Source organism: Schistocerca gregaria, chromosome 2 (genome assembly GCF_023897955.1).
Source record: "Schistocerca gregaria isolate iqSchGreg1 chromosome 2, iqSchGreg1.2, whole genome shotgun sequence".
NCBI lineage: Eukaryota > Metazoa > Arthropoda > Insecta > Orthoptera > Acrididae > Schistocerca > Schistocerca gregaria.
Genome location: NC_064921.1, coordinates 50,972,883 through 50,983,977, shown reverse-complemented (window position 1 = coordinate 50,983,977; position 11,095 = coordinate 50,972,883).

The following is an 11,095-nucleotide window of genomic DNA, read 5'->3' as shown; positions in this document are numbered from 1 at the left end:
CAAACTTCTGCCAATGATTTTTTTATAGGGAGAGACAGATTCTATAATCTTTTCGCTAAGCCAAATGAAGAAGATATAATGGCATTGTGGTCTGAAATTCACATTAAACATGTTATTCCTCTATACCTACGCTATATAGGGTCACAGGACACTTTTCTATCTTTTATTTGGGCTTCTGTACTTCGATAAATTTAGCTCTGAATTGAGAATGCAACTCAGAGCTCCCTTAACGCGGAATTTGAACCGTCCGTGACAGTACAGCTCGAGTACAATTGGTTGTTTGTTCAAAACTGCAGTTTCCTCAACAGCTGCACATATTGCGCTTGAATGGGTACGAATCCTGGCCCGGCACTAAAGTTTCCAATATGCATTGTCAATATTTAGCATGAGAACACCTATCTGCTGGTGGATAATGGGTTTGATTTTTTAATGTATTTTCATTCGATTTCAACACTAACGATATCTGACGTTTTCGACTCACAGTGAGACAAAGAACTATTTGCGAGATCTATGTAAGCTTAAGGATGTTATTTCGAGTTGCTGGTGGCGAAAAATTCGGTACCTGACGTCTCTTTGTGTTCAGTCAATAACGATATGTGTAGTGGTTGACAGGAGAGCCAACACCGTATTACTAAAGGAGGCCGAAATGCACGCGCTTTAACTCACGCAGGCTGGCGCGAGGTCTGAAACATGACAAGGGAATTAGAATTGAGAAAAACGGGCGTAGCTGGTGAAATACCAAACTTTAATCCATTAATGACGAACGTCGCTCTTGATGGTACATGATTTAAAATTTCAATAGAAACTGATCATGGCGGCTGTACAACTGGGGCGAGTGCTAGGAGTTCTCTCTAGACCTGCCGTGTGGCGGCGTTCGGTCTACAATCACTGATAGTGGCGACACGCGGGTCCGACGTATACTACCGGACCGCGGCCGATTTAAAGGCTACCACTTAGCAAGTGTGGTGCCTGACGGTGACACCACATTCCTCCCACGCAAATCGGCGTTGGGTTGTGGTATAAACCTTCCGCCCGCCGTGGGGAAGACCCCATGTTGACGTATGCGACGATGTGGGGAGCCTAACAACATGCGAGGCTGTGCCACCCGCACCCTGCCATTCGGACCGCGGGGAGCAAGAAAACGCCTGAAAACCTGCTCCAGGGTGCGCGCCAACATGTGGTGTATGAGCCCCTAGAGAGACAGGAGGGGCCGAAGGGTCGACCTCCATCGGGCCGGGGCACCCGACGGGCGAAGACGACATATGGTCCAGAGCGGGCAAGAGTTCCATGTCGGAGGACAACTGTTCACGGGAAGCGATCGGCAGCACGTGACCCAGGGAGGCGCCCGGCGGTTGCAGCGACGCGTCCACTGCGGGCGTCGCCGGCGGGAGAACAGGCGGCGGCGGCGGTGGCGGCGGCGCGGCGCCATGGGGCAAAATGGAAGGCAGCGTCGGTAACACCTGGGGCTGAGGCGAGCCTGTAGATGGGTCCCCGGGGCGCAGACCGAACGGCACCGTTGCTGAAAGCAGACGGCGGGTGGCAGATCCCGTGCGACGACAGAGGATCAGCTGATTGAGATGCCGACGCACGTCACCAGAGGCCACCAATACCAGATACGTAGCGCGTCCGAGACAGTGAAGAATGCGCCCTTCGAGCCAAAACGCCGTGAACCTCAGTAGTGGCGATAGCAGACAACGTCGCCTGCAGTATAAGCAGGTGCCAGCCGCTGCAAACGAACCTGATGCGGCGGATGTAACAAAGCTATCAAGGGTCGATGAGGACGACCGTGAAGAAACTCAGCCGGCGAGCGACCATCTGGGGGCTGAGAACGATACGAGGCCAAAAAGAGCAATAACGCGTCATCCCAAGAATGCGACTCTTTCAACTTCAACATCTGTGACTTGAAAGTCCTGACCAATCGATCAGCGGCACCGTTTGACTGTGGCGAATGTGCGCTGTACGTGGAGGTACAGGCTTGGTCGGATGAAAAAGCGATGTCAAAGCTTTGTGGTCTGTGATTATGGTAAAGTGGCGACCGTACAAGAAATCATGAAACTTTCTAACACCAAATACGAGAGCTAATGCTTCTTTCTCGATCTGTTAATAATTTCTTTTCGCAGACGAGGGCAATTTGGAAGCAAAGGCAATAGGGCAATCGTGCGATCCATCTTTATGCGCAAGCACAGCACCGATCCCGAAATCCGAATGCATCCACCCACAACAAAAGGGGCTTCTGGGGATCGAATGGCGTAAGTATTGGAAAGCAACGCCGATTTCAACTGGCGAAAGGCGCGTTCGCATTCCGTCGTCCAGACGAACGGAACACCCTTACGGCGTAAGCGATGAAGCGGAGCTGAAATGGAAGAGGCATGAGGCTCATAGCGGTGGTATTCAAATTCTGTGGCGAAGGCAAGTCTTGTATGGCACGTAGGTGCGTTGGACTCGGATGTATGCCTTGGGCATTGAGTACATGTCCTAAGTATGGCAAGTCACGAGCAAAAAACACACATCTGTCCTTCCGCAGGCGAAGACCATTTTGTCGCAAGACCTGAAATAATGTTCTGAGATTGGGCAAATGTTCTTCTTCCGTCTTTCCGGAGATCAAAATATCGTCCAGATAATTTGCTCCAGTATAGGCCGACGCACAAACAGTTTGTAGATATTGCTGAAACAATGCTGTGGTGGATGCACACCTGAATGGCAGTCGTTTGAATCGATACAAATCGAGATGCGTGTTAACCACCTGGGATTCTTCGTCCACCGGTATTTGGAAGTACGCATCCTCGAGGTCCAACTACGAAAAATATTTACCCGGGCACAGTCTGTCAAAAAGATCTTCCGGGCGGGGTAAAGGAAAAGTTGCAATCACTAGTTGTGGATTCACTGTTGCCTTGAAGTCCACACAAAGTCTGAATTTTCCGGAAGGTTTTCACAGTATTACTAAGGGTGATGCACAGAGAGAAACCTGCACACGTTCAATTACACCTTGTGATTCCAAATCGTGTAATGAATTTGCGACCTCATCACGCTATGTGTGAGGAACATTGCGGGCTCTGAAAAATTTCGGTTGCGCATTTACTTTCTGTTCCAAATGTGCTGTATATTTCTTAGCGCAACTGAGGCCCGGTGCAAAAATGTTTGCAAATTCGTCACATAGATGAGAAACACTGTGTGAAGGCACAGTCTGGTTCACCGATAGGACCTGATTTACTATAGACAAGTTAAACAACTGAAATAAATCAAAACCAAACAAGTTCACTGCAGAAGAAGAACGAAGGACGTAAAATGACACAAGTATCGTTTGTCCTCTGTATGTTGCAAGAAGGCTGCACTGTCCTAACACTGCGATACCTTGACCTGAATAGGCCGTTAACTTAACATTTGCGGCACGCAACGGAAGTGTGCCCAGCAGTTTGTAAGTGTCCTGATTGATCAGTGAAACTGCAGCTCCTGTATCGAGCTGGAATGGTATCACTTTGCCTTTAATGTCCAAGTCTACAAAAAGTTTATTGTCCTGCTGACGACAAGGGCGACTGTCTCGTGCAACGTGAACTGACACTGGTACATAATCACTTGTGACTTGACGGGAGTTCTGACGATGTCGACGCACACCTTTTTTGGGACGAACACTGTCACTCTTAGAGAGAGTGGCACTGGGCGGAGTGGAATGAACTACATGAATTTCCATGGGCGAAGTTTCGCGAGCCTGAGTATCCATGGTTCGATCCCAATTCTGGCTCGAAACAAAGGGCCTGGAACGGTTTTGAGCTTCCGATCTGAGCTTTTTCTGGCAAACACTCTGAAAATGTCCTTTTTTATTGCAATAAAAGCAAATAGCTTGGCGTGTCGGGCAATTCTCACGCAAATATTTAGTAGCACACCGCGGGCATTATTTCATCACTGCATTTTCTTGCCGGCACGGCACACGTGGCTGCGAGCCTGGCGGCAGCGGCGCGGCCGGCCGCGAGGGCTGTTTACTGCTCCGAGCAGCTCGCCCGGGGGGCCGGTTAACCTGACACACGGCTGGCGAAGTTTCAAATGATTCCTGAGCAAAGTCAAGTGTGTCCTGCCGATCCAATATGTCCATTACATGTTGAAGGGAGGGATTGACTAGTTTCAAAATCTGTTCCCTTATACGAACATCAGAGACGTTCTGTACAATTGCACCACGTACCATAGTATACGAATAATGGAGTCCACATTGACACTCAAAAGCCCAATCCCTAGTAAGGCCTAGCAAGGTTCAACCCACTCCCGATTAGTCTGACCTGCCGTACGTTTTGTACGAAAGAAGGTATACCGTTTGGCAACAACATTGACTGATTCTTTGAAATATGCATCTAATGCAGACGAAATTTCTTCGTAGGACACAGGGCCTACGTCGCGTCGGGGAAATAAGTTGACTATCACACGGTACGTGGTCACGCCTACTGAGGAGAACAAAAAAGGCTGCCGCTCGTTACCTTGAATTCTGTAGGCGGCGAGATGGAACCCAAATTGGCTTGACCACTACGTCCAGCTTTCCAGTGCCGCATCAAAAGGTTGAAAAGTGGGTGCAACAGCGGGTTGTGGCTGTGTTAGCGGTGAAGCGGCTGCTGCCGCATCGTTTTGCATTGCACGTTGACCCTGGACGAGTTGTCCAAGGGCTTCCAGTAAGACCTGCGTCTGCTGATTCTGTAAGCGATATAATTCGGACAGTACATCTGAAGATTGTGGCGAAGCCATTACACAAGTAAATCAGTGCGTCATCGATAAGAACACTTTTACTCTCGTCGCCAATGCTGTGGTTGGCAGGAGAGCAAACACCGTATTACTAATGGAGGCCGAAATGCACGCGTTTTATCTCACGCAGCCTGGCGTGAGGTCTGGAACATGACAAGGGAATTAGAATTGAGAAAAACGGGCGTAGCTGGTGGGATACGTAACGTTAATCCATTAGTGACGAACGTCGCTCTTGACGGTACATGATTTACAATAGCAATAGAAACTGATCATGGCGCCTCGCTAAGTCGTAGCAAATAACGTAGCTGAAGGCTATGCTAACTATCGTATTGGCAAATGAGAGCGTATGTATACAGTGAACCATCGCTAGGAAAGTCGGCTGTACAACTGGTGCGAGTGCTAGGAAGTCTCTCTAGACCTGCCGTGTGGCGGCGCTCGGTCTGCAGTCACTGATAGTGGCGAGACGCGGGTCCGACGTATACTACCGGACCGCGGCCGATTTAAAGGCTACCACCTAGCAAGTGTGGTGTCTGGCGGTGACACCACAATATGTGTGAGCTTCGATTCCCAGTCAGCGCTGATCTAAAAAAAAGTGTTTGAAATGTCTCTGAGTACTATGGGACTTAACATGTATGGTCATCCGTCCCCTAGAACTTAGAACTACTTAAACCTAACTAACCTAAGGACATCACACAACACCCAGTCATCACGAGGCAGAGAAAGTCCCTGACCCCGCCGGGAATCGAACCGGGCACGGGAGGCGAGAACGCTACCGCACGACCACTAGCTGCGGACTCAGGCGCTGATCTCTTCGCCATATTATTTGTAGTTCAAACATGCTTACATGCCGCTGCTGGTGTAACAAACCCATTTTCTCCAGAATATAACAGCGATAGGAGCTGGGCGGGAGTCCTGGGAAGGAGAAAAAATATGTATCGTCTCGTAATTTCAGTAAAAATATCGAGCTACTGCCTAGAAGATCCGATATTTCACAGATGATTGTGCTTCGACATCAATCCGATTAGGTTCAGTGTTCGAATCCCTGTCCAACACAAATCTTTACGGCATTTCAAATAAGTTACTTGTGAGGAAGCAATATTTAACATATCTCGTAGTTCGCTAACAAGGACAATAGATGTTTTGTAGGTTAAAATGTTTACGTTATGTAATTTAAATTTGATATTTGCTGACTGGTACCGTCTAAAATCGAGGTACATCACTCTCTGTATGCCTAGCCAAGAATGACAGTTTCCGTCAGTCACAAAATCTTCGTTTAGTCTCCATACCTGCGTTTGAATCCATATGCAGAACGAGACGGTTCGTCGTGTCATTTGAAGTTCATACATATTGTCAACTAGCTGTTCGTGAATAACTTATATTTTTAATGCTATTTTGTGTTAAATAATAAGTACGGTATATTACTTTAAAGAGGAAATAATGAATACGGCGTAATTAATACGTGCTGTACCTATCTGACGTAATAATAACAGTGATAACATTTAAGGTATGTCATTTATTGTAATAGATGTGAGCTTACAAGACTTAAGGACAGTCTCATCTGTGATAAGGTGTTCTCTGATATTTGTAGTATCATAGTATTACTTTACGTCTTGAGTTATTTCGATACACAGCAGTTTTTTCTAGTGGTGATTTGTTGGAACCATTTTCAATAATCAAACGACTGTACCGAGCAGCGATTAGGGGACCTGCTAGACAGCTGCGTTATGCGGTTTACATGAGAATCAGGCGAAATGCAATTCAGGTCCTTCGGATACTTTTGAACACGACTGTACATCTTCCCTGTGTAGACGCTTCGGGACAGCAAACATTGGCTTTACCAATGTGTGTGTGATAAATTTCTGTCTGTGAATCGTTCCGGAGTACACTGAGTTCAGACGACCATAAATTATGATACATTTTTGTGAATGCGGTCTTGTTGCTGTTCGATATGCTCCACGCCATACTTCCTCAGAAGCGACCGAGTTAGATCCCTGCCAGCGCCTCCACTGAAAGATATTAAAGGCAAAGGATTTGGTGTAGGAACAGAATTCAAACAGATTGAGGTGGCACAGTGATTAGCATCCTGGTCCCACATTCGGTAGGACGACGGTTCAATCTCGCAATGTGCCATCGTGATTTACGTTTTCCGTGATTTCCCGAAATCGCTTCAGACAAATGTCGAGGTGGCTCCTCTGAAAGGGCACGGCCAACTTCCTAACGAATGCTTCCCCAATCCGAGAGGCCCGCTGACCTCGCTGTTGGGTCCCTTCCTCCAAATCAACCAGCAAAACAGTAAAACTTAAACAGCTTCTGTCGTATTCTCAAAATCCTTATTTGTTTCATTAAAAACAAATCGTTCAAAATATGTTTATTGCTGCGTCGCAGTAGCTAGGCAGCCAAACTTTCCAGCTTCACTTACGGTGCACTTTTGATTGGGCGAGCAGCATTTACCCCAAGTTACGCCAGCCATCCACACTCTGTAAATATGAGGGGGACTAGCTGCTGTCTTCAGACGTAAAAGATACAGTTCATACTTTATGAAATCCAATATTCGATGAGTCAACCTAATTATTTTTTAACCACTACCAAAGCTGCTTTACCGCTAAACCTCTAGGCACCAGCTTTCTTAATGAAATGTACCTCTTCGGTAAATCTTTGTGTATTATCAAGAGTTCGATACCTTAGTAAACGTTGCTGTCAGTTTATTTTCCCCCCTCTGACTCGCAGATATAAAAAGCATCCTGTCCCCCAAAGAGTCTCTTGAAATTATCCCGGATGATAGAATAACGCAGGACTCCTTGGCTGGACAGTTCATGAAAACTAGTCACTGCACAATCGCAGTAATTACTGCTGACACTGCAACAGCTGCCATCCATATTAATAACGACCTGCATAATTTGAAAGCATGTGGTTATTTGCCGATACGAATTAAACAGAGCACCGACTCGTGGAGATAACATCTTGCACCTACTGATAACTAACAGACCCGAAATTTTCGACTCTGTAAGCGAAGAACAGGGAACCAGTGACCATAAGGAGGCTACAGCATCCCTGAATATGGAAGTAAATAGGAATATAAAAAAAGGAGGAAGGTTTATCTGTTTAGCAAGAGTCATAGAAGGCAGATTTCAGACTACCTGACAGATCAAAACGAAAATTTCTGTTCCGACACTGACAATGTTGAGTGTTTATGGAAAAAGTTCAAGGCAACCATTCAATGCGTTTTAGACAGGTACGTGCCGAGTAAAACTGTGGGGGACGGGAAAAACCCACCGTGCTTCAAGAACAAAGTTAGGACACTACTGCGAAAGCAAGGAGAGCTTCACTGCAAGTTTAAACGCAACCAAAACTTCTCAGACAAACAGAAGCTAAACTATGTCAGTTAGCGGAAGGAGGGCTATGCGTGAAGCTTTCAGTGAATTCGAAAGTAAAGTCTATGTACCGACCTGACAGAAAATCCTAGGAAGTCGCGGGTGATGCTGCAGCATACAGAGAGGTTGCAGCATTAGAAAACTGCAGCGAAATGCAGGAAGATCTGCAGCGGATAGGCACCTGGTGCAGGGAGTGGCAACTGACCCTTAACATAGACAAATGTAATGTATTCCGAATACATAGTTGGAAGGATTCTTTATTCTATGACGATATGATAGCGGAACAAACACTCTGCCCAGTTACTTCTGCAAAATATCTGGGAGTATGTGTAGAGAACGATTTGAAGTGGAATGATCATATCATATGTAAGGTGCCCTCTGCCACACACCGTTGGGTAGCTTGCGGAGGTTAAATGTAGACGTAGATGCTTCCTGTATTTTATTGTTATAGATATGATTTTCAACTATGGCTGGCCCTTTTACGTAGACTAACTTAGCTATACACGCCTGGAAATTTGGACGCCACTATATGTTGTAGCGTAAAGTTGTTTTAATTGAGTCACCGATTTGTCCCGAAGACGACTCTACTTTTAACAGCCAAATTATCGGAAGATCAGATACCGCTGAAAGTGCAGTCCAATGTTTTGTATCTATGTGTGGAGAAGCACAGACTGCTTGTCAGGAAATGGTCAATGTGTTACTCTGCACCCATATTTTATTCTCCAATCGCGCTGAATAATTGTAATGTAACAACAGTGCACTAGAGGACAACCTTCTTTGGTCAGTGACACTGTGTGCCTTGTGCACAAGTTTATTTACGGTATTACAATGTGGAAATGGTAATTTGTGTAGTATTTCCGTTACATCTACACATACATGGTAAGAAAATGCTGTCAGGAAGTCGTCATACAATATTTTAGAGCATCTTGTATCATCTGAAACCCACAATCTGCTTCATATATTTTTATTTATTTCCTATGACATGTTCATAAGTGGTAAATGGTAGGTTGAGAACACTACGGGATTATTTTATGATCAAGCCTACCCAAACATAAAAGATATATAAAAACATTAAATCAATAAAAATTTACTTTCATAATGAACTCCGTATCATGACATTCGTTATCATTCCTTTATAACTTCATCTTCAAGAAAATTTAAACCTGATTATATTTTAATCTATATAAATATGAGTAATGTGTGGAATGAAATTAAAAAAACATACAATCCTTTAGGATTCACTACTTTAGATTTCATCAAGCATACCCATTTCTAGAATAATTTGATATTGTAGGTATTTTTCACGGATGTTATTTAGGATATAAACCATACAATTCTATAGTAGGATATATATCTCAATATGTTTAATTTTTGTTCTGACACCATCATCTTTAGCTCTTGCTTTAATTGGGTTTGTTTTATCACCATAAAAAGCACCTTATACATTCAATGGTTTGAGAATTGCTGGTAACTGTTTTAATCTTTTAAGCCTCTTATACTCAGGAGAGTTAAGCCAGTCACATTCCCATATTTCCACTATATTATATCCAGCAGTTCATATTTGTTCGTTCCTTGCTAAAGCTTCTTGATAAAAATAATCCATTGTTCATTTAGTTTTATTGTTAATAATCACACGTTTAAAACATTTTTTTCAATCATGCCAAAAATTACTGTGGCATTGATAAGCAGTATTACTTTCTCTATGAAATCCATCTACTTTTCGCCCAGCTTTTTTTACTTCTCCACCATCAAGAGCATGAAATATATTATGATTGTTGAAACTATTTAATCAACCTATTGATTCTTTACTGTAATTTCCTTTTCTTTCTTTATCCAATACAGAGACTGTATTTTGATGTAGATATTAACATCTGTAAATAGCCATAGAAACACCTGCAACTGCTAAATAATATTGGTCAACATTAGCTACCTCTAGAAATAGTTTTCTTAATTCCAGAAAACTTTCTATCAACATATCTACACCAGCATTACAGTACTCATAAGCTTTTCCTTCATATTAGCCACATATATTTTTTTTAACACTGGAACTATGTTATTGAGAATTGCTTCTCTATCTTAAGGTTTTATAGTGTCAACACGATAATATTGAGTCTTTGGAATTGGTCCTATGTAATTTTCATTTACTTGAAATTGAATAAATGATGAAAATATCCTTTCTTCAATTGTTTCAAATCAAATGTTTTTGGAAAACTACTAAGTGGAGTATGTGCAAAACACTGCTACCTATAATTTTTCAATCTTATTGTTTTATCTCCAATAACATCAGCTTCATTCCTGTGTAGATGCAATATGCTTTTACTGTATTTTCAACAAAGTACTTCAAAATGAATTGTGAATCATATGCTTCAGCATAGTGACTTGTGAAAGCATAATACCTGTTTTTTCAGATATCATCAATCTACAGAATTCATCATTTGTCTTTAATTTATGAACAGTATCTGCTTTAAAATTGTGAACTATTATCGTTGTTCAGAGCATATATACTGTATCTGTTCCTTGCTCAGCTTCACAATAAAACCACATGTATCTTTCTGTACAGGTACAATTCCCTCTCTTAGGGTCTCCACCTTCACAACCTCAAACTGTGTATCACTAACTACTTTTCCACAATTCCAGCATAGGAATAGACAACAATCTTGGAATTCTCCATTAATATAAGAACCAATTTTATAACAGTTAGGACAACCTTGGTCTATAAAAGTTCAAAGCCATATTTATGTTCGTTACAACTCAAACAAATCTTTTTACATACTTCGCATTTGTAATCCATATCACAGCTTCTTGGTAATTTTTTTAAGCAGTCTTCATTATAACTGTGTCTATTGCAGTTCTTACAGTATATCTTGTTTTCCATACTCTTGTGTCCTGGGCCATTGTATAGGGTACAGATTATACTCTCCGTTTTCCAATTATGTTTGTACTTGTTGTTATAATGTTTATTACATTTGTTACAGAAATATACTGACCGCACCAAAGGCTCC